This window comes from Mesoplodon mirus, assembly GCF_964341445.2.
Source record: "Mesoplodon mirus genome assembly, chromosome: 2".
In the NCBI taxonomy this organism is placed as follows: Eukaryota; Metazoa; Chordata; class Mammalia; order Artiodactyla; family Ziphiidae; genus Mesoplodon; species Mesoplodon mirus.
In genome coordinates, this window is record NC_138977.1 from 143,201,556 (window position 1) to 143,222,759 (window position 21,204).

Here is a 21,204-nt window from a genome sequence, read left to right on the forward strand (position 1 = left end):
GACGTCATCAAAGCTCGGCAGCTGAAGTTGGGAAAGCTAAGGCTGAGAGACCACCGCTAGTGCGCAGGCTCAAAACAAAGTTGGACCAGCCGGAGCTGGCTGGAGAAGCAAAAGGAGGAGAAATTCTGAACGGAAAGTTCTGTTTGTTTTATTATAAAGTGTAGCGGAGAAAAGGACCCCGAAACAACCACCAGTGATAGAAATTAATATCAGTTGAGCGCTCTCACACTTCACTCTATCCTCAGTTCTAGCGGAGTAGGCTAGACAGGTATTATTGCTATTTTACAGATGAAGAAGTTGAGATTTAGCCACTAAAAAGCTGTAAAAGCAGAGTTTCAGCAGATTCATTGGAAAAACACTGGAATGAGCCGGCGTAAGTGGAGCGGAGAGGAGAGAAGAAAGTTGAGATGGTGAGCTGGGGTATTTTTACGGGCTGACGGTGAAACCTCGGAGGACCTGAAAAATTGACAAGAATTGATAGTATTAGCAATTTGTAATGGTGTTATACCTACCGCTGGCTGAAACAAAATTTGTTGTTTATTTCTTACAGTCTCTCCAGTTATTTTAAGGCGATAAGCTTATTTTTATAGGCGTAGAGGAACTTTAGTGTGTTCGTGCTACCAGTCACTCGGCTCTTTGGGAGAGGCAGAATCAGGTAGTAAAGATCTTCCTCCACTTACCGTAGGGTTATGTCCAGTTAAAGCCATGCAAGTGGAAAATACATTACTACACCTAACCTGGGAACATCATGGCTTAGCCCAACCTACCTTAAACTTGCTCAGAACACTTACATTAGCCAACAGTTGGGCAAAGTCATCTAATTGGGCAAAGTCATCTAACACAAAGCCTATTTTTATTATAAAGTGTTGACCGTCTTGTGTAATTTACTGAATATTGTACTGAAAGTGAAGAGCAGAATAGTTGTAAGGGTACAGAATGGTTGTAAGTGTACCGGTTGTTTACCAGGTGGCTAACTGGGAGCTGTGGTTGCTACCACTGTACAGCATGAAGAGAGAGTATCGTACTGCATATAAATAGCCCCGGGAAAAGATCTAAATTCAGAATTCGAAGTATGTTTTCTACTGAATGCATATCGCTTTCAAGCCATTGAAAAATTGAAAAGGGAACTGTTATACGTGCAGGACCCTCTGTAGTTAAAAGCAGGAACTAACTTCAAACTACCCAGGCTCAAATTCTGACTCTGCCCTTTACTTGTTCTGTGACCTTGGCCAATGAAGCCTATATGCTTCACTTTACTCATCTGCAAAATAGCAATGATAAATCTATTATGAGAGATAAAAATGAGTTAGTACATGTAAAATGCTTAGAACAATGCCTGGCTTGGAGTCAGGCACTAGTTCGGTGTTCACATATTATTTTGTTGCATTTGCTTCAGTGATAGGCAATGTAATTCCCACGCAGGCTGCATCTCGCTTCAATTTCACCTGCTAAATACTATCAATATTCGAGAATGTGGAGACTATTTTAATCGGGCTAGTTGCAGGAAGAAGTCACTTTGTAGAGATGCCATTAGAGTTAAGTAAATCCTTCACGATGAGAAGGATCAGCCAGAATATCATCTGCAGGAGAGGAAAAGTCTTTCATGCAGAAGGAGCCACATGAGCCAAGACTGAGGTTGGATGAGCCTGACATGGTCCGGAGACAGGAATCGTGAAGAAGGAGGGAAGTGGACAGACCCTATATCCACATGCTCAGACTGCCGATTGATTTTCAAAAGGGACAAGGGGATTACAAGGTATAGGCCGTTTAAGTTCTTAAACAACACAATTCATGTTTATAGTATAGTTTCGCAACAGAACTCCTGGCTGTTAATTTTATCATTTAAATCTTTGGGTTATTTTAGTGGGCTTTTGATAATTTCTCTTTCCCATCAGAAAGGAAACAGGACTTTGTTGAAATAGTCTGTCCTTTCCTGAGAGACAGGAAAAAAATGGTGGTGGAAAAAAAAATGGACTTTGGCTTCAGATAAACTTCAGATCAAATGGACTGTAGGTGAATTAAATAATCCTGAGCTTCGGCTTCTGTGTATTTAGGTTGGAAATAATTACTTTGTGTTAAACGGTCTGAAGGAAAGCATCCAACACCATGTTTTGGACATAATAGCTATTCAAATTGTTGGTTTTCTTCTGCTTCTGATTTGGCAAGGCTTCCCATGAAACTGTCCAAATATGCCATGTCTGATTGCTGTTCTGAGATTGCTGCTTGATTACCTTGTACCGCTCACCTTCCACTTGTATACAATTTCCACCATTCCTTCCTACTTTTACTATTATTGTAATTTTAGCACTACAGCATTTGCCTTTTATTGGAGTTAATCCAAAGGTGTATAATCCATTTCCACTCACATCTACATACCATCATAAAATATATTTACTTCATAGCCTTGTTTTTAGTAAGAAAATTTTGAAACTTGGGTGCAAGGGACATTTGTTTCATGCTTACAGGGGATTTTTTTTTTGAAATTTGAGAAGAGGTTCAGATAATGTGCATTCTGCTCTTTAAAAAGAATAAGTTTCAGTAGTATATTGACCTAGATGATCTGTCTAAATATAACCTGGTTTTCAACAAGATATTTGAGTATAGATCTTCTCTCCTCTTTATTGGACATCTGTTGCTTTGTCTGACCAGCACCCTTCTATTTCTTGGAGACATGCTCTTTCCTGACCCTATGTGATTCTGTTGTTAGTGTTAATACCAGGCATGGCTGTGATCAGGCCCTGCTAATTGTGGAATCCCATCCCTGTCTTCTCATTGACTGTTGACCCAGGTAGGACCAAAAAAGTTCCTCTATCAGTCTTGACATGTGAACTCTGGGAGAGAGTAGGTCTTTCCTTCTCTAGGATTATAAACATTAAGGACCATGAAAGTCTAGAACTATGTGGGGCCATCTTGCCACCACATGGAGAGAACCTGTTTGAAGATGAAGTCAGACAGAACTGAGAAATAAGAGAGAAGTAGATCCTTTACATAAAAACAGCTTGCACCAAATTCTTGGACTTCCCAGTTGATGAGCCAATACATTTGAGTTGGTCTTTCGGTAAGTGTGTCCAAAAGAATACTGACTAAATACACTTCTATTAGAAGTTTATGAAGAGGGACTTCCCTGGCGGTCCAGTGGTTAAGACTCCACGCTTCTACTACAGGGGACATGGGTTTGATCCCTGGTCGGGGAACTAAGATCCCACATTCCTTGCGGTACAGCCAAAAAAAAAAAAAAGTCTGTGAAGAGCCATGTTGTAGAGTACCTTGTGAATAAGTGGATGAATGACCTATTTCACAGCACATCTGTTGAAAGAAATTAATGGGCAGATCACTAAATAAACAAATGGAAGCTTACATTTTATTTACTATATAATATGTCTGCCATGCAATTTGTCTATATAGAAATTGGTTTTCCAGAAATTATCCTGGAAAGAAATAATGCAAAATGTTAAGATGATTATTTCTGGATAGTGGGATTCTGGGAAAATTTTTTTCTTTTTGAAGTTTTTTTCTTTATAAATTTCCCAAATCTTCTGTAAGGCATATGAATAGCTTTTATGATCAGAAAGAGTTAAGAAAAAAAACCTTACATTTTCATTTTCATGTTCTGACACATTTAACTATTTATTTAGAGGAATTTTGGCATTCAAACATTTTATCAGAAACATTTGTTGTTGTTTTTCAAGACTGAATCTGGAAACCACATAGTCAATATCTGAAAAGATTTTATGCATTGACAAATGCTGTGGTCTGAATGTTTGTGTCTCCCCAAATTCATATGTTGAAATCTTAACCCCCAAAGTTGATGGTGGTTGAAGGTTGGAGCCTTTGGGAGGTGAGAGTGGAGCCCTCCTGAATGGGATTAGTGCCCCTATAAAAAAGATCCCACAGAGCTCCCTGGCCCCTTCTACCACATGAGGATCCTAAAAGAAGTCTGTGACTTGAAGGAGAGCCATCACTCAACCACGCTGGCACCCTGATCTCAGGCTTCCAGCCTCCAGAACTCTGAAAAATAAATTTCTGTTGTTTATGAGCCACCCAGTCTGCAGTATTTTGATTATAGCAGCCTGAATGGACTAAGACAACAACAACTAAGTACTAATAACTCAGATGTAGTGTATATTTTGCTTCCATATTTTTTCATTCGTATAATAAATGAAAACCCTTAGCTTATCGAGTTCGGCTCTAGTTTCCACTGAATAGTTGAAAGAGCTTCCCCTTTCATTCTTATCAGTCACTATGCTCAGGAATCTATATATGATCTCTCCTATTATTAAGCTTTTCTATATGTTGAGAGGAATAAAAAATTATCAGTCTTCAACTTATCATAAATATAACAAAATAAGGGGGAAGAGAAGCAGGGGACATGTTGATTTCTGCTGCATACTGATTGTTGTAGTATGTGGGTAATCCTGGACACAAAGAAAATTATGCATATGGCTCTGTCTCAGGCATGTGACTGAATTCCTTTGATCTATTTTCACTACAAAAAGAAGATTCATACTCATTGATAAGAATCTGTAGGAAATTATGTGGTTTGGTGTCTAAACAATAAATACAAACCAGAAGTTCTATGCCAATTAGGTTTCTACAATCAAAATCATATCTGAAATAGAATTAGAAATAATAAAATAAAATAATAAAAGTAGAATATATTATTGTGGGCTAAACTCGTAACTCAAATAACTATTATGAGAATAGTGCCCCCCCTACACCCCTGCCCCAAAGAAGCCCTTGTCCTAATTCCAGGAACCTGTAAATATGTTACCTTGTAAGGCAAAAGTTATTTTGCAGTTGTGATAAATTGGGCATTTCAAGATGAGGAGATTATCTAGGTGGGCCCAGTGTAATCACAAGGGTGCTTATAAGAGGGATGTGGGCAAGGGAGAGACAACAGAAGCAGGGGTCAGTGAGGAGAGAAGTTGCTATACTTCTGGCTTTGAAGATTGAGGAGGGCCTGCAAACCAAGGAATATGGGCAGCCACTAGAACCTGGAACATGCAAGAAAATGGATTCTCCCCTAGAGCCTCCAAAACGAACGTAGCCTTAGGGACACATTTTAGACTTCTGACCTCTAGAACTGTAAGATAAGTAAGATAATAAATTTATGTTGCTTTGAGCCACTAAGTTTGTAATAATTTGTTACAGCAGCAATAGGAAACTAATACAGATTGCCAGATAAAATACAGAATGCTAAGTTACAATTGAATTTCAGATAAACAATAAATAGCTTTTTTTTAATAGTATAAGCATGTCCAATTCATCCCAAATATTGCATAGGATGTACTTATTCTAAAAAATTTGTTTGTTTATCTGAAATCCAAATGTAACTGGGCATCCTATATTTTTAAACTAAATCTGGCAACCCTAAATTATTATAATTTGCCTTATTTATTCATGTATGTATTAATTTCTATCTCTAGTTTTATATACCAAGTTTTCTTTTAAAGGAAGGTGCTTGTGTTCATCACAAACTATGTTGTTGTGGGGAGTTATGGTATTCGTGAAGCTATTTTGACCTGAAAATTTCTCATTGCAGTGTGAAGATATGTAGTTGAAAATATTGGGTGGCAAAGGCTCTTTTTTGTATGTTACAAGGAACTTCCTCTCTGGCACGATAGGAAAGTCTATAGATAACATCGCATAATTTTAAAGCTATAAGGGGCCTGAAAGGTCAGGGCTAGTACAGGGCTTGCAGGTGAAACAACTTCAGGGTCCAGGTAGATTATAAATGAGTGAAGCTGATTAGTTTAGGACTATAGGAAGTGATGGGGACTGTGGTGACCTACACAGCACATGCCCTGTTTAAAGGGATCGAAATATTGTTAAAACTCTCTGTGAGCAAAACAAAACATGGACTGCTCATAGTCTCCATCACCCCAACCCATCCAAATAAGCTCTTATTCTAAGTAAACACAGTGTGCTTGCCAAGCAGATGCAGCCTTCTGAGAAGTTCCTTAGTCCCTTTCAGCCACATTGCTGGTCCCAAGCTCCTCCTTTATAAGTTCCAGAATGTCTACTGAGAAGATTTCATCTGAGAAGATTTCATCTTTAAAAACCATCAAAATTCTTGCAACTTTTAAATGTGATCCACTGACCAGTAGCATCAGCATCACCAGGGTGCCAGTTGAAAATCTAAATTCTCAGGTCTCATTCCAGACTTACTGAATCAGAAACTTTGCAGAAGAGGCCCTGCAGCCTGTTTTAACAACCTCTCCAGGTGAATCCTATATGCATTAAAGTTAGAGAAGCCCGGATTTAATTTCTTGGAGAAAGAGGTATACCTGGTCTTGTGCATAGGCCTGGGATCCCCAGTCTGTTTTTGTTTTGTTTTGTTTTGTTTTTTTTTTTTTGCGGTGCGCAGACCTCTCACCGCTGTGGCCTCTCCCGTTGCGGAGCACAGGCTCCGGACGCTCAGGCTCAGCGGCCATGGCTCACGAGCCCAGCCGCTCCGCGGCATGTGGGATCCTCCCGGACCAGGGCACGAACCTGTGTCCCCTGCATTGGCAGGCGGACTCTCAACCACTGCGCCACCAGGGAAGCCCTCCCAGTCTGTTTTGTGCAAAATATACCTGCAGGTGTCATCCACTCCCCTTTCCCCAGGGGATGCTGCTAACTGAGGGATTTACAGATTTCAGGAGTGAGGTAGAGGCAGAAAAGGAATTATGGATCTCCTACTATGTGCTAGGCAGTGTGATTGGTGCCAGCAAAGTTGTGCCTTCCACACAGTGATTTCCAACTTGCTCTTTACTCATTTTGCAGAAGAACTTTCAGTTACAATCTAAACCTGAGCTATAATTTAACAGCATGGATTTAAAAAACTTAATAGACATTTTTCAGAGCACAGCAAAATTGAGTGGAAAATACAGAGTTCCTAAATACCTCTCCTCCCACGCCCAAAATACATACACCTTCCCCCACCATCAACATCCCCCATCAGTGTGCTATATTTGTTACAATTGACGAATCTACACTGACACATGATTATTACCCAAAGCCCATAGTTTACATTATGGTTCATTCTTGATGTTGTACATTTTGTGGATTTTGAAGAATGTATAATGACATATATCCACTATTACTGTATCATACAAAATAGTTTCACTGCCCTAAAAATTACCTGTGCTCCACTTAGCCATCCCTCCCTCTCCCCTAACCCCTGGCAACAATTGATCTTTTTACTGATTCTTTTTTGCCTTTTCCAGAATGTCATATGATTGGAATCATACAGTATTTAGCCTTTTCAAGTTGGCTTCTTTCACTTAGCAATATGCATTTAAGGTTCTTCCATGTCTTTTTGTGGGTTGATAGCTCATTTCTTTTTGTTGCTGAATAATCCATTGTAAGGATGTACCACAATTTGTCTATTCATTCACTTATTGAAGGACACCTTGATTGCTTCCAAGTTTTGGCAATTACAAATAAAGCTGCTGTAAACATTCATATGCAGGTTTTTGTGTGGACATAAGTTTTCAATCATTTGGGTAAATACCAAGGAGCACAATTGCTACATCGTACGGTAAGGGAGTATTTGGCTTTGTAAGAAACCTGCCAGACTATCTTCCCAAGTGGCTGTACCATTTTGCATTCCCACCAACAATGAATGAGAGTTCTTGTTGCTCCATACTGGAACCACCATTTGGCATCAGTGTTTTGGATTTTGACCATTGTAAAATGTGTGTAGTTGTATCTCATTTTTATTTTAATTTGTAAGTCCTTAATGACATATGTTGAACATATGAGCAAACATATGCTTATCTGCCATCTATAAAACTTTGATGAGGGGTCTATTTGGATCTTTTATCCATTTTTATAGTTGAGTTTTACATTTTCTTATTGTTGAGTTTTAAGGGTTCTTTGCATATTTTGGATAATAGCACTTTATATGATATGTCCTTTGCAGTTTTTTCTCCCAATCTGTGGCTTGTTTTCTCATTCTATTGACAGTGTCTTTCACAGAACAGAAGTTTTTAATTCTAATGAAGTTCAACTTATCAAAATTTCGTTTGTGGGTTGTGTCTGTGGTGTTGTATCTAAAAAGTCACCTCCAGTCCCAAGATCCTCTAGACTGTCTCCTATATTCTTGTGTGTTGTCTACTTTTTCTGCTCAAGCCCTAGCATATTTATTATAGTTCTTTTAAATTCCGGGTTTGATCATTCCAATATCCTTGCCATAACTGAGACTGGTTCTAATGTTTGCTCTGTCTCTTCAAACTGTACTTTTTTTTTTTTTAAGAAGATGTTGGCGGTAGGAGTTTATTAATTAATTAATTTATTTTTGCTGTGTTGGGTCTTCGTTTCTGTGCGAGGGCTTTCTCTAGTTGCGGCAAGCGGGAGCCACTCTTCATCGCGGTGCGCGGGCCTCTCACTATCATGGCCTCTCTTGTTGCAGAGCACAGGCTCCAGATGCGCAGGCTCAGTAGTTGTGGCTCACAGGCCTAGTTGCTCCGCGGCATGTGGCATCCTCCCAGACCAGGGCTCGAACCCGTGTCCCTTGCATTAGCAGGCAGATTCTCAACCACTGCGCCACCAGGGAAGCCCCCAAACTGTACTTTTTGTCTTTCAGTATGCCTTGTAATTTTTTGTTGAAAACCAGACATCATGTATAGGATAAAAGGAACTGAGATATCTAGGTGCTTTGTGATGTGTTGGTAAGGTGTGGGGGAGGGGAGCATTCTACAGTCCTGTGATTTGGTCTCAGATTTTTAGTGAGCCAGGGCCCCTGGGCTGTGACCTTTACAATGGTCCTTAGGTGAGACCATAAGGCTAGGGGCGCATAGAGTTCGGTCTTTCTCTTTTTCTAGGTTAGTGAGGCTCTGGTAATATCCCAGTCTGTTGGGCTCTGCTGAAATAGTTTCTGCTGGGGGCAGGTCTTGTTAAGAAGAACAGGAGGGCTTCCCTGGTGGCGCAGTGGTTGAGAGTCCGCCTGCCGATGCAGGGTACACAGGTTCGTGCCCTGGTCCGGGAAGATCCCACATGCCGCATAGTGGCTGGGCCCGTGAGCCATGGCTGCTGAGCCTGCATATCTGGAGCCTGTGCTCCGCAACGGGAGAGACCACAACAGTGAGAGGCCCGCGTACTGAAAAAAAAAAAAAAAAAAAAAAAAAAAGAATAAAAAGATTTTGAAAAACACAAAAAGAAGAACAGGGTGTTCTGGTCCTGTATCATAATGATTCCTTCCCTTGCCAGAAGCATGAGGAGATGTTTTCCCCCCAGTCTTCACTGTGAGAGCCAGGTATGGTTTCTAGAGGTAAACTCACAAAAGCGTTGGAGCCACTCTGTGAGTGCCTCTCTGCTGGAATTTTATTTCTTTCTTTATTTACTTTTTATTATTATTTTTTAAATTTAATTTTATTTTTTTATACAGCAAGTTCTCATTAATTATCCATTTTATACATATTAGTGTATGTATGTCAATCCCAATCTCCCAATTCATCACACCACCCCCACCCCCCACCACATTACCCACCTTGGTCCATACGTTTGTTCTCTACATCTGTGTCCCAATTTCTGCCCTGCAAACCAGTTCATCTGTACCATTTTTCTAGGTTCCACATATATGTGTTAATATATGATATTTGTTTTTCTCTTTCTGACTTACTTCACTCTGTATGACAGTCTCTAGGTCCATCCACGTCTCTACAAATGACCCAATTTCATTCCTTTTTTATGGCTGAGTAATATTCCATTGTATACATGTACCACATCTTCTTTATCTATTCGTCTGTTGATGGGCATTTAGGTTGCTTCCATGTCCTGGCTGTTGTAAATAGTGCTGCAATGAACATTGGGGTGCATGTGTCTTTTTGAATTATAGTTTTCTCTGGGTATATGTCCAGTAGTGGGATTGCTGGATCATATGGTAATTCTATTTTTAGTTTTTTAAGGAACCTCTCTACTGTTCTCCATAGTGGCTGTATCAATTTACATTCCCACCAACAGTGCAAGAGGGTTCCCTTTTCTCCACACCCTCTCCAGCATTTCTTGTTTGTAGATTTTCTGATGATGCCCATTCTAACTAGTGTGAGGTGATACCTCATTGTAGTTTTGATTTGCATTTCTCTAATAATTAATGATGTTGAGCAGCATTTCATGTGCTTCTTGGCCATCTGTATATCTTTGGAGGAATGTCTATTTAGGTCTTCTGCCCATTTTTGGATTCGGTTTGTTTTTTTAATATTGAGCTGCATGAGTTGTTTATATATTTTGGAGATTAATCCTTTGTCTGTGATTCATTTGAAAATATTTTCTCCCATTCTAAGGGTTGTCTTTTCATCTTGTTTGTAGTTTCCTTTGCTTTGCAAAAGCTTTTAAGTTTTATTAGGTCCCATTTGTTTATTTTTGTTTTTATTTCCATTAATCTAGGAGGTGGATCAAAAAAGATCTTGCTGTGATTTATGTCAAAGAGTGTTCTTCCTATGTTTTCCTCTAAGAGTTTTATAGTGTCCGGTCTTACATTTAGGTCTTGAATCCATTTTGAGTTTATTTTTGTGTATGGTGTTAGGGAGTGTTCTAATTTCATTCCTTTACATGTAGCTGTCCAGTTTTCCCAGCACCACTTATTGAAGAGACTGTCTTTTCTCCATTGTATATCCTTGCCTCCTTTGTCATAGATTAGTTGACCATAGGTGCGTGGGTTTATCTCTGGGCTTTCTATCCTGTTCCATTGATCTATATTTCTGTTTTTGTGCCAGTACCATATTGTCTTGATTGCTGTAGCTTTGTAGTATAGTCTGAAGTCAGGGAGTCTGATTCCTCCAGCTTCGTTTTCTCCCCTCAAGACTGCTTTGGCTATTAGGGGTCTTTTGTGTTTCCATACAAATTGTGAAATTTTTTGTTCAGTTCCATAAAAAATGCACTGGTAATTTGATAGGGATTGCATTGAAACTCCCTGCTGGAGTTTTAGCTCTCAGACTTGTCTACACTGAGCCTCCAACAGTTAGTCCCTTACAGCTTAGGTTTCCTACCACATGCTGCTTCCTGTAGAGGTTTCTATATGCGAGTTTCTGCTTTGGTAAATTGTGGTCTTCTGTATCTCTCTGTCTGCCTCTCCAAATTCTGTGGCAGTGGTTTGTCCCGTGACCTCATTTCTGTGATGAATCTAAGAAAAGTCGTTGACCTTTAGTTTGTTCAGCTTTTTTCGTGTGTGTGGACAACAGGACATTTCCAAGCTGACTTTGTGTTGGACCAGATACTGGAAGGCATATGAAGTAAAAATTTTAAATAGATTCTTTTATTTAAGAAACATGAATATAACACTTACTATATGCCAGGCCCTGATTTAAGCACTTATAAATACTAATCCTAATAATTACCCTATGAGGTAGGTAAAATTATTATCTGTTTTACAGATGGGAGAACCCAAGGCACAGAGAGATTGAGTGATTTTCCCAGGGTCACACAGCTAGAAAATCATACAACCAGGATTCATACCCAAGCCGTCTGTCTCAAGAGACTGTATTCATAACTATTACACTGTCCTGCTTCTTGTAAATGGGAATCCATTTCTATGCCAAGTGTATGAACTTCACCTTAACAGTGAATCTGCTTATTTTTTCTCTCTGTATCTTAACTTTCCTCTCGATTACTTTGCCATTGACATCTATATAGAAAAGAAAGCTGCTATTATTAGATTATCCAAACTCAATTTCTTATGCTTAGACTTGACACACAATTAGAAGTACAACCATGAAGTGGGGTTCATTAATGTAAAGAGACATGAGATCCAACTGTAATCCCACAGCTTACATACAAGCAAGAGTGAGATTAATATTGAGCTTTTATTAACAAGCAGTAGAAGGTGTACATGCAGATGTGGTATTCGTTCTTGATTGAGAGGCTCCTACAGACTATGTCATTTGTACAACATTCACCACTCTCTAGCCCAAAGCCCAGGGATGCTGCACCTATATCTTGACCAACTCTTTATTCAAATGGATGATTTCAAGGGAAAAGTTTCTACTTTTTCTTATTTTCACCCTGTTTTCCCCTTCTTAAAGTTGCCTAGGAAGAAAGGCTTAGGTTGTTTCAGAAGCAGCAGCTTCAGCAGAAATGGGAAAACACCAGATGATGCTGACTCTCCATGAGTTAACAGTGGACAGCCAAGTCCAAAAGGTGGTATCATGTGGCCTCATCTCTTTAAGAAGAAATATGGTATTATCTTGAGATAGTACTTCAGTAGTAGGCAGCTTCTAAGATGGCCCTCAATGATCCCCACCTGCTTGCCTTCAGGGCCTGTGTAATCCTCTTCTTTGACTGGTTTGCCCCTGGCCAGTAGAATTCTCAAAATTGAGGGGATGACGCTTCTATGATTAGATGGGTTGCAACTTCCATCCCGCCGGCAGATTCTCTCCCTTGTTGGCTTTGATGATGCAAGTTTCTACGTTGGTGGGCCCATGTGGCAAGGAGCTAAAGATGTCCTCCAGCCAACAGCCTTGTAGATATTGAGACCCACAGTCCACAGCACAAGTGGAATTGATTACAGCCAAGAATCACATAAGTGAGCGTGGAAACATGCATCCCAAATTAAGCTTTCAGATGAGACCCCAGCTCTGGCCAACATCTTGATTGCAGCCTTTAGAGAGAACTGTAAGCAGACCCAGCTGAGCTGTGCCTGTATTCCTGACTCACAGAAACTGTGATAATAAACGTGTGTTATTTAAGCTGCTAAGAAACAACAGACAGCTAATGCCATTCCTACCACAAACTCTTCTCAGGTAAGCATTACCTTCGGACTTCATGTTTCATTGGCCTAGTCTCTTCTTGTTAATGGTGCAAAGAAAATCTCCATTTGACATTTTTTGCAACCTTTGAATCCATCAAAATACTGCTAAAATATTTTATAAAGAAGTTTGTAACACATAAAGTGCTAGATCTGTATCACTGACGTGTACTTTTTTTAGTGATCAGGAACATTTTTTTAAAAAGATTTAATTTCTTTTATTTTTGGTTGCGTTGGGTCTTTGTTGCTGAGCGCAGGCTTTCTCTCACTGCGGCGAGCCCAGGCTGCTCTTCATTTCAGTGCATGGACTTCTCATTGCAGTGGCTTCTCTTGTTGCAGAGCACCGGCTCTAGGTGTGTGGGCTTCAGTAGTTGTGACACGTAGGCTCAGCAGTTGTGGTGCACAGGCTTAGTTGCTCCACAGCATGCGGGATCTTCCCGGACCAGGGATTGAACCCATGTACCCTACATTGGCAGGTGGATTCTTATCCACTGCGCCACTGGGAAAGTCCAGAAAAATTTTTAATGATGTCTAGGAGGTGGCCTGAAAGGAAAGCATGGTTTGTATCTCAGTAATCATGTTTTAGTTAAGTACTATTGGGTTAGAACTATAGTTTCTACCTCTGCCAATATAAGACGCAGAGAAAAATGACTTCTAATGTGCAAATGGAAAATCCTTGACCAACTTTGCTTTTACTTAAAAAAAAAAACAAAAAAATATCAAAGCTGAGCCTGAAAGGGTAATTTATTGAAAGTCACTGACAAAAATCCATTCAGAATTGGATTTTTTATTTGATCTGATAATGTTATCTGAAAAGGTAGAATACATCTTGGAAGCTCTGTTATGAGTACATATCTGTAAGAAGAAATAGTATCTGCTTATAAACAGGGACTGGAAGGGAAAACTGAAATTAATAGAGATTATATATTACATCTGATCATGGCATTTTTATTTAATTTTTGTTTCTGATATTACTGAAAGTTAGATTGTATAACAAAAATATGTAAGAATTCAGTCACTTATAGAAATATGTTTTGTGAACATACTGTGTGCCAGGCTTTATTCTAAGTACTGGGATAATGTAGTAAACAAAATAGACAAAGTGCCTTGGAGCTTTTGTTATAGAGACAGGTGGACACTAAGGTAATCAACAAACAAGCAAATGAAAAATGCCTGGCAGTGATAAGTGATAGAAAAGTAAAGCCAAGCCAGGCATGTGTAAGGGAGAGTGACCGGGAGGATACTGTGCAAACAGCATCATCAGGAAGATAGCCTCCCTGATGAGGAGGCATTTGAGGAGACATGGAAATGGGGGCAGTGAATGATTACGTCAGTGGACTTGAGCATTCAAAATGACTAAATAGGCTGTGAGGAAGCTTACTGGAAACAAATAGGATGACTTCTTTGAGGTTCTTTGGCAAGTACTCAGTATAGCTGGGTGTGATTTCTTTTTTTTTAATTAATTTATTTATTTTGGCTGCGTTGGGTCGTCGTTGCTGTGCGTGGGCTTTCTCTAGTTGCAGCGCGTGGAGGTTATTCTTCGTTGCAGCGCGTGGGCTTCTCACTGTGGTGGCTTCTCTTGTTGCGGAGCACGGGTTCTAGGCGCCTGGGCTCCAGGAGTTGTGGCTCGCGGGCTCTAGAGCGCAGGCTCAGTAGTTGTGGTGCACGGGCTTAGTTGCTCAGCAGCATGTGGAATCTTCCTGGACCAGGGCTCGAACCCGTGTTCCCTGCATTGGCAGGCGAATTCTTAACCACTGTGCCACCAGGGAAGCCCTGGATGTGGTTTCTTGAGAGGGAGTTTAATGGATAAAGAGCCCAGGCTCCAACTGCCTGGTTTAAATGCCAGCTTTTCAACTTGCTAGCTGGGTGACCCTGGGCAAGTTGTAAACCTCTCTGAAAATAAAATGGGGCTGATAATACCCTCATAAAGTGGTCATGAGAATTAAATAGTACGTGAAAAGCATTTATAACAGGTGTCAGCCCATATTTAACAATAATAAACATTAGCTACAGTTCTTACTAAGTTTCCTCTATTACAATATTTATTCTTTTCCTTTTTTAAAAAACTTTTTTGGCTGTGCCACACAGTATGCAGGATCTTAGTTCCCTGACCAGGGATCGACCCTGTGCCCGCTGCAGTGGAAGCGCAGCACCTAAAGCACTGGACCACCAGGGATAAATTTATTCTTTTTTAAAAAAATTTTTATTGAAGTATAGTTGATTTACAATATTGTGCTAATTTCTGCTGTACAGCAAAGTAAATCAATCATACATATATATATATATATTATTCTTTTTCATATCTTTTACATTATGGTTTATCACAGGATATTGAATATATTTCCTTGTGCTATAAAGTAGGACCTTGTTGTTTATCCATCCTGTATGTGATAGTTTGCATCTACTAATCCCAAACTTCCAATCCTTCGCTCTCCACTCCAACCCCTTTGGCAACCACAAGTCTGTTCTCTATGTCTGTGAGTCTGTTTCTGTTTCATAGATAGGTTCATTTGTGTTGTATTTTAATTCCACAGGTAAGTGATATCATATGGTATTTCTCTTTCTCTTTCTGACTTACTTCTCTTAGTATGATAATCTCTAGGTCCATCCATGTTGCTGCAAATGGCACTATTTCATTCTTTTTTATGGCTGAGTAATATTCCATACAGTATTTATTCTTTATTAAATGAGGTCAACACATGTCACTCTCCAGAGGTATAACCATATGCCTTTTAAAATATGAGGGCTATAGCCTTCAAATTTGCAAACCCAATTTCCTAAGTAGCTTTTCTGGCTTCTAGGGAAGTTTCAGAACACGAGTCCAGAAGTAGCTTCCCAAACAACTTAGGTATAAGGTACATTGTTAAAACAAAGGTATAAAGAAGTGAGTAGATGTCAAGGATTCTTTGAAATCATCTAAGAATGTCACACATTTTTAAAATGTAAATTTTATAGTGGTTTAGGACATGGGCTTTGGCTTCAGTGTAGGGTTTAGATCCTGGCTTGGGAAACTGTAGTGTCTTGGACACATCTTACTTCTCAAAATGGAGTTGTTACAGCTGATACTCATAGCATTTATTATGTGCCAGATACTTTCCTTAGATGTTTACATACATTAGTTCATTTAATCTTCACAGCCCCTTTCGAAGGGAGTTACTATTATTATCATCATCCCCATTTTACCGATGATCAACATGAGGCAGAGATCAAGTGACTTTTCAAGGTCACACAGCCATTTAAGTGACAGAGTCAGGTTTTTTTGTTTTTTTAAAATTATTTTTGGCTGTGTTGGGTCTTCATTGCTACACACAGGCTCTCTCTAGTTGTGGCGAGCAGGGGCTACTCTTCATTGCAGGACACGGGCTTCTCATTGTGGTGGCTTCTCTTGTTGCGGAGCACGGGTTGTAGGCGTGTGGGCTTCAGTAGTTGCAGCACATGGACTCAGTAGTTGTGGCACGCGGGCTCTAGGGCTCGTGGGCTTCAGTAGCTGTGGCTTGCAGTCTCAGTAGTCGTGGCGCACGGGCTTAGTTGCTCAGTGGCATGTGGGATCTTCCCAGCCCAGGGATCAAACCCGTGTCCCCTGCATTGGCAGGTGGATTCTCAAACACTGCACCACCAGGGAAGTTCCCAGAGTCAGGATTTGAAAGGATGCTGTCTGGCTCCAAGTCTGTGCACTTAAGCTGTACCCTCCACTGCCTCTTGATAATAATAGTTTCTACCTCGTAGGTAGAACTGTATTAAAAGAAGTGGTGTATAATCAATTAGCATAGTACAAGACACAAAGTAAGTGCTCAATAAATATTTGTCAGAAGTCATAATAAATTATATCATAGTAAATAGAATACTTGCATACTCTATAATGGCTGAACAGTTCAATTATTTTTACTTTTTAAGGTTCTCTTGTGTATATTACATCAGCTTTGCAAGCCCATTAGCCTAATAACCCTATTTTGATAGGACATTGGGTTACCTGGCAACATTTGTTTGTACTGAGCCCATGCTGGCTCCTGACGGTCACCTCTTACATCTCTAAATGCTCACAGACCATCTGTTTGAGAACCTATTTTAGAATTCTGCTTGCAATCAGTGTCAAGCTCATAATTTACATATTTGCTTTTTTGCATTTTTTTTGGAACTTGGGGAACTTCTAGCTCTCTTCAGGATGAAAATCTGGTTTACATGACTGGTATACTTCATTGGTGATGAAGACTTTTAAAAATTTTCTATATAATTTCAATTTTTTATTAAAGTAATGAGATAACTATATTGTACTCAAAGAGGATTTGAATCATACAACTAGCAACTCACTCCTATTTCAAACCCATAGCTATATCACACTGTGGGGCTGATCCAGCATAAAATAAGATTACTCATCTGTTAGAGGAAATTTTCCAGCAGGAACAGAAAAATTTAGGTAGGATATGAGTCATATAATCTGACATTTTTCTGCTATCTAAATAAATCCTATTTCTTTTAACTAAACCATATGCTTTAAAGGAGTAAAAAAAAGAAAATATAAAATTTTTATACATTGAAACCCTTGACCAATTAGAACTTTTATACATTTGAATTTTTGAGTTAAAATTGGACTTCGAAAATAGGTCAGTCATTTTCTTTGCAGTAAACCTTTTCAACTGCATGTTTTCCTTAATAATTTCTGATCATCTAAATATAGCAAAGAAATTCAGCTCTGCATACTTTTGTTTGCTGTCTATAGATGGTATTGTATAGAGCAAAAGCTAGTAGTAAAAGTTCTGAAATGTCAAAATGTATAGTCCGTAGTCTCCCTTCTTAAATTTTCCGAAGGTCAGTTGAGTTGTTAGGAGATGAGAATGAAAATTCATAACTTAAGTTGGCCAAGTCAGCATTTCATTTCTACAGTTTACATTTAAAATGATAATACGTGGCTTCCTTTTCCATACAACAGCTAGAATCCAGGTACCATTGAAATGGATTAAATCTTGGTCACCAAACATTAAGTTGCCCACCACTCCCCTTTCCTTTTTTACCTTTTGGTCTAATGAGGGCTTCAGGTAAGTTGCAGTGCAACTACAAATGATGGGAGTGGGAAGAGAAGGAAAACAAGATAGAGCAGACTTAGTGGATCTTAGAAGAACATAACCTATTATTTGAGGATTTAAAGTGTGTGTAAGTATGTGTATATGCATGTAAGTCTGTGTGTGTGTGTGTGTGTGTGTGTGTGTGTTTATGTGACATTTAGATTGATTTACACCTCCTTGCTGTTAAAACCAATGAAAACTGAAATCTCTTACTTGACTTTTTGGTAGCATTTGATGTCATTTGTCTTCTTGAGATACTTGTTTCCCATGACTTTGGTGACTTTCTTGAAATACTTTTTTATCTTTCGTGACTTCTAATTCACCTGATTTTTCTACCTGTTTGGCCATTCCTTTTCAATCCCTTTTAGGTATTCCTCTTCCTCAGTTCATCTCTTAAGTGTCAATGTTTCATGGGATTCTGTCCCAGAAAATGTCTCTTTTTATATTCTCTCTCCAGTTTTCCACTTCCATGGTTTCAATGACCAGCTATCTGCTGATTACTCCCAAATGTATTGTACCAGCCCTGACCTCTTCTGGACTCTGAATGCCTCTAGATGTTCTATGGGCATTTGAAATTCATTATGTCCACAGCTGAACTCATTATCTTTCTTCCCAAGCTTGTTCTTCCTTATATTCCCTCTAGAGAATGGCAACACCCTAGTAGCCAGTAAGCCAGGGTGGCATTCTTGTCTCCTTTCTAACCACACCCACCTCTTCTTATAAATCACCAAGTCCAGTTGAGGCCACCTGTATAAACACCTAACCCATTTGTTTTCTCTGATCCTATCATCATCACTGAAATTCAGGTCGCTATCTTTTGCCTAAATTATTGTATCAGCCACCAGCTTACCTCTCAGTCTCCAGTATTTTTTCTTTGAGTTCACTTTCCACATTATGTATGATGCTTCCCAAACACAAATCTAACTTCGCTGTTTTCCATAACAACCCTTCCATGATTTCCCATTGCTTTTAAGGTAAATTCCAAACTCTACACTGTGGTTTACAATGCCTTTTATAATTTAGTCCTTGTCTATTTCCCCAGTCCCATCTGTGAACACTTCTGTCTTTATCTAATCTTCAACTTTATTAATTATTTTCAGTTACTCAAAGGCACCAAATTGTCTCTCACCTCTAGCCATTTGCTTGGGGGTTCTCTCTGCCTGAGTAGTTTACCCCACGTTTTCTTTCTGACCAACTTCTAACCATTCTTCACTTTTCAGCTCAGAAAAGGAAGAAGTCTTTCCTGAAAACCCAGACAAGCTGAGTCCCCTCTCTGTGCTCCTAAAGCATTCAAGGCATACATTTTTTTAACCATCTTTATTGGAGTATGATTGCTTTACAATGGTGTGTTAATTTCTACTGTATAATAAAGTGAATCAGCTATACATATACATATATCCCCATATCTCCTCCCTCTTGCGTCTCCCTCCCACCCTCCCTATCCCACCCCTCTAGGTGGTCATAAAGCACCAAGCTGATCTCCCTGTGCTATGTGGCTGCTTCCCACTAGCTATCTATTTTACATTTGGTATTGTATATATGTCCATGCCACTCGCTCACTTCGTCCAGCTTACCCCTCCTCCTCCCTATGTCCTCAAGTCCATTCTCTACATCTGTGTCTTTATTCCTGTCCTGCCCCTAGGTTCTTCGTAACCATTTTTTTTTTTAGATTCCATATATATGTGTTAGCATATGGTATTTGTTTTTCTCTTTCTGACTTACTTCAGTCTGTATGACAGACTCTAGGTCCATCCACCTCACTACACATAACTCAATTTTGTTTCTATTTATGGCTGAGTAACATCCCATTGTATATATGTGCCACATCTTCTTTATCCATTCATCAGTTGATGGACACTTAGGTTACTTCCATGTCCTGGCTATTGTAAATAGAGCTGCAATGAACACTGTGGTACATGATTCTTTTTGAATTACGGTCTTCTCAGGGTATATGCCCAGTAGTGGAATTGCTGGGTCATATGGTAGTTCTATTTTTATTTTTTTAAGGAACCTCCATACTGTTCTCCATAGTGGCTGTATCAATTTACATTCTCACCAACAGTGCAAAAGGGTTCCCTTTTCTCCACACCCTCTCCAGCATTGATTGATTGTAGGTTTTTTGATGATGGTCATTCTGACTGGTGTGAGGTGATACATCATTGTAGTTTTGATTTGCATTTCTCTAATGATTAGTGATGTTGAGCATTCTTTCATGTGTTTGTTGGCTATCTGTATATCTTCTTTGGAGAAAGGTCTATTTAGGTCTTCTGCCCATTTTGGGATTGGGTTGTTCGTTTTTTTGATATTGAGCTGCATGAGCTGCTTGTAAATTTTGGAGATTAATCCTTTGTCAGTTGCTTCATTTGCAAATATTTTCTCCCATTCTGAGGGTTGTCTTTTCATCTTGTTTATGGTTTCCTTTGCTGTGCAAAAGCTTTTAAGTTTCATTAGGTCCCATTTGTTTATTTTTGTTTTTATTTCCATTTCTCTAGGAGGTGGGTCAAACAGGATCTTGCTGTGATTTATGTCATAGAGTGTTCTGCCTATGTTTTCCTCTAAGAGTTTTATAGTTTCTGGCCTTACATTTAGGTCTTTAATCCATTTTGAGTTTATTTTTGTGTATAGTGTTAGGGAGTGTTCAAATTTCATTCTTTTACATGTAGCTATCCAGTTTTCCCAGCACCACTCATTGAAGAGGCTGTCTTTTCTCCATCGTATTATTCTTGCCTCCTTTATCAAAAATAAGGTGACCATATGTGCATGGGTTTATCTCTGAGCTTTCTATCCTGTTCCATTGATCTATATTTCTGTTTTTATGCTAGTACCATACTGTCGTGATTACTGTAGCTTTGTAGTTTAGTCTGAAGTCAGGGAGCCTGATTCCTCCAGCTCTGTTTTTCTTTCTCAAGATTGCTTTGGCTATTCGGGGTCTTTTGTGTTTCCATACAAATTGTGAAATTTTTTGTTCTAGTTCTGTGAAAAATGCCATTGGTAGTTTGATAGGGATTGCACTGACTCTGTAGATTGCTTTGGGTAATAGAGGCATTTTCACAATGTTGATTCTTCCAATCCAAGAACATGATATATCTCTCCATCTGTTTGTATCATCTTTAATTTCTTTCATCAGTGTCTTATAGTTTTCTGCATACAGGTCTTTTGTCTCCTTAGGTAGGTTTATTCCTAGGTATTTTATTCTTTTTGTTGCAGTGGTAAATGGGAGTGTTTCCTTAATTTCTCTTTCAGATTTTTCATCATTAGTGTATAGGAATGCAAGAGATTTCTGTGCATTAATTTTGTATCCTGCTACTTTACCAAATTCATTGATTAGCTCTAGTAGTTTTCTGGTAGCATTTTTAGGATTCTCTATATATAGAATCATGTCATCTGCAAACAGTGACAGCTTTACTTCTTCTCTTCCAC

General features: G+C 39.2%; 1 protein-coding gene across 1 annotated transcript in view; it reads left to right on the forward strand.

The window, feature by feature from the left end:
• Positions 1 to 2: 2 nt before the first annotated feature.
• LOC309814755 (uncharacterized protein) overlaps positions 3 to 21,204 on the forward strand; it is a 51,787-nt gene continuing 30,585 nt past the window's right edge. The window contains exon 1 of the mRNA XM_082640862.1: positions 3 to 410. The gene's annotated coding sequence lies outside the window, so the exon portion shown is untranslated. The remainder of the gene's footprint in view (positions 411 to 21,204) is intronic.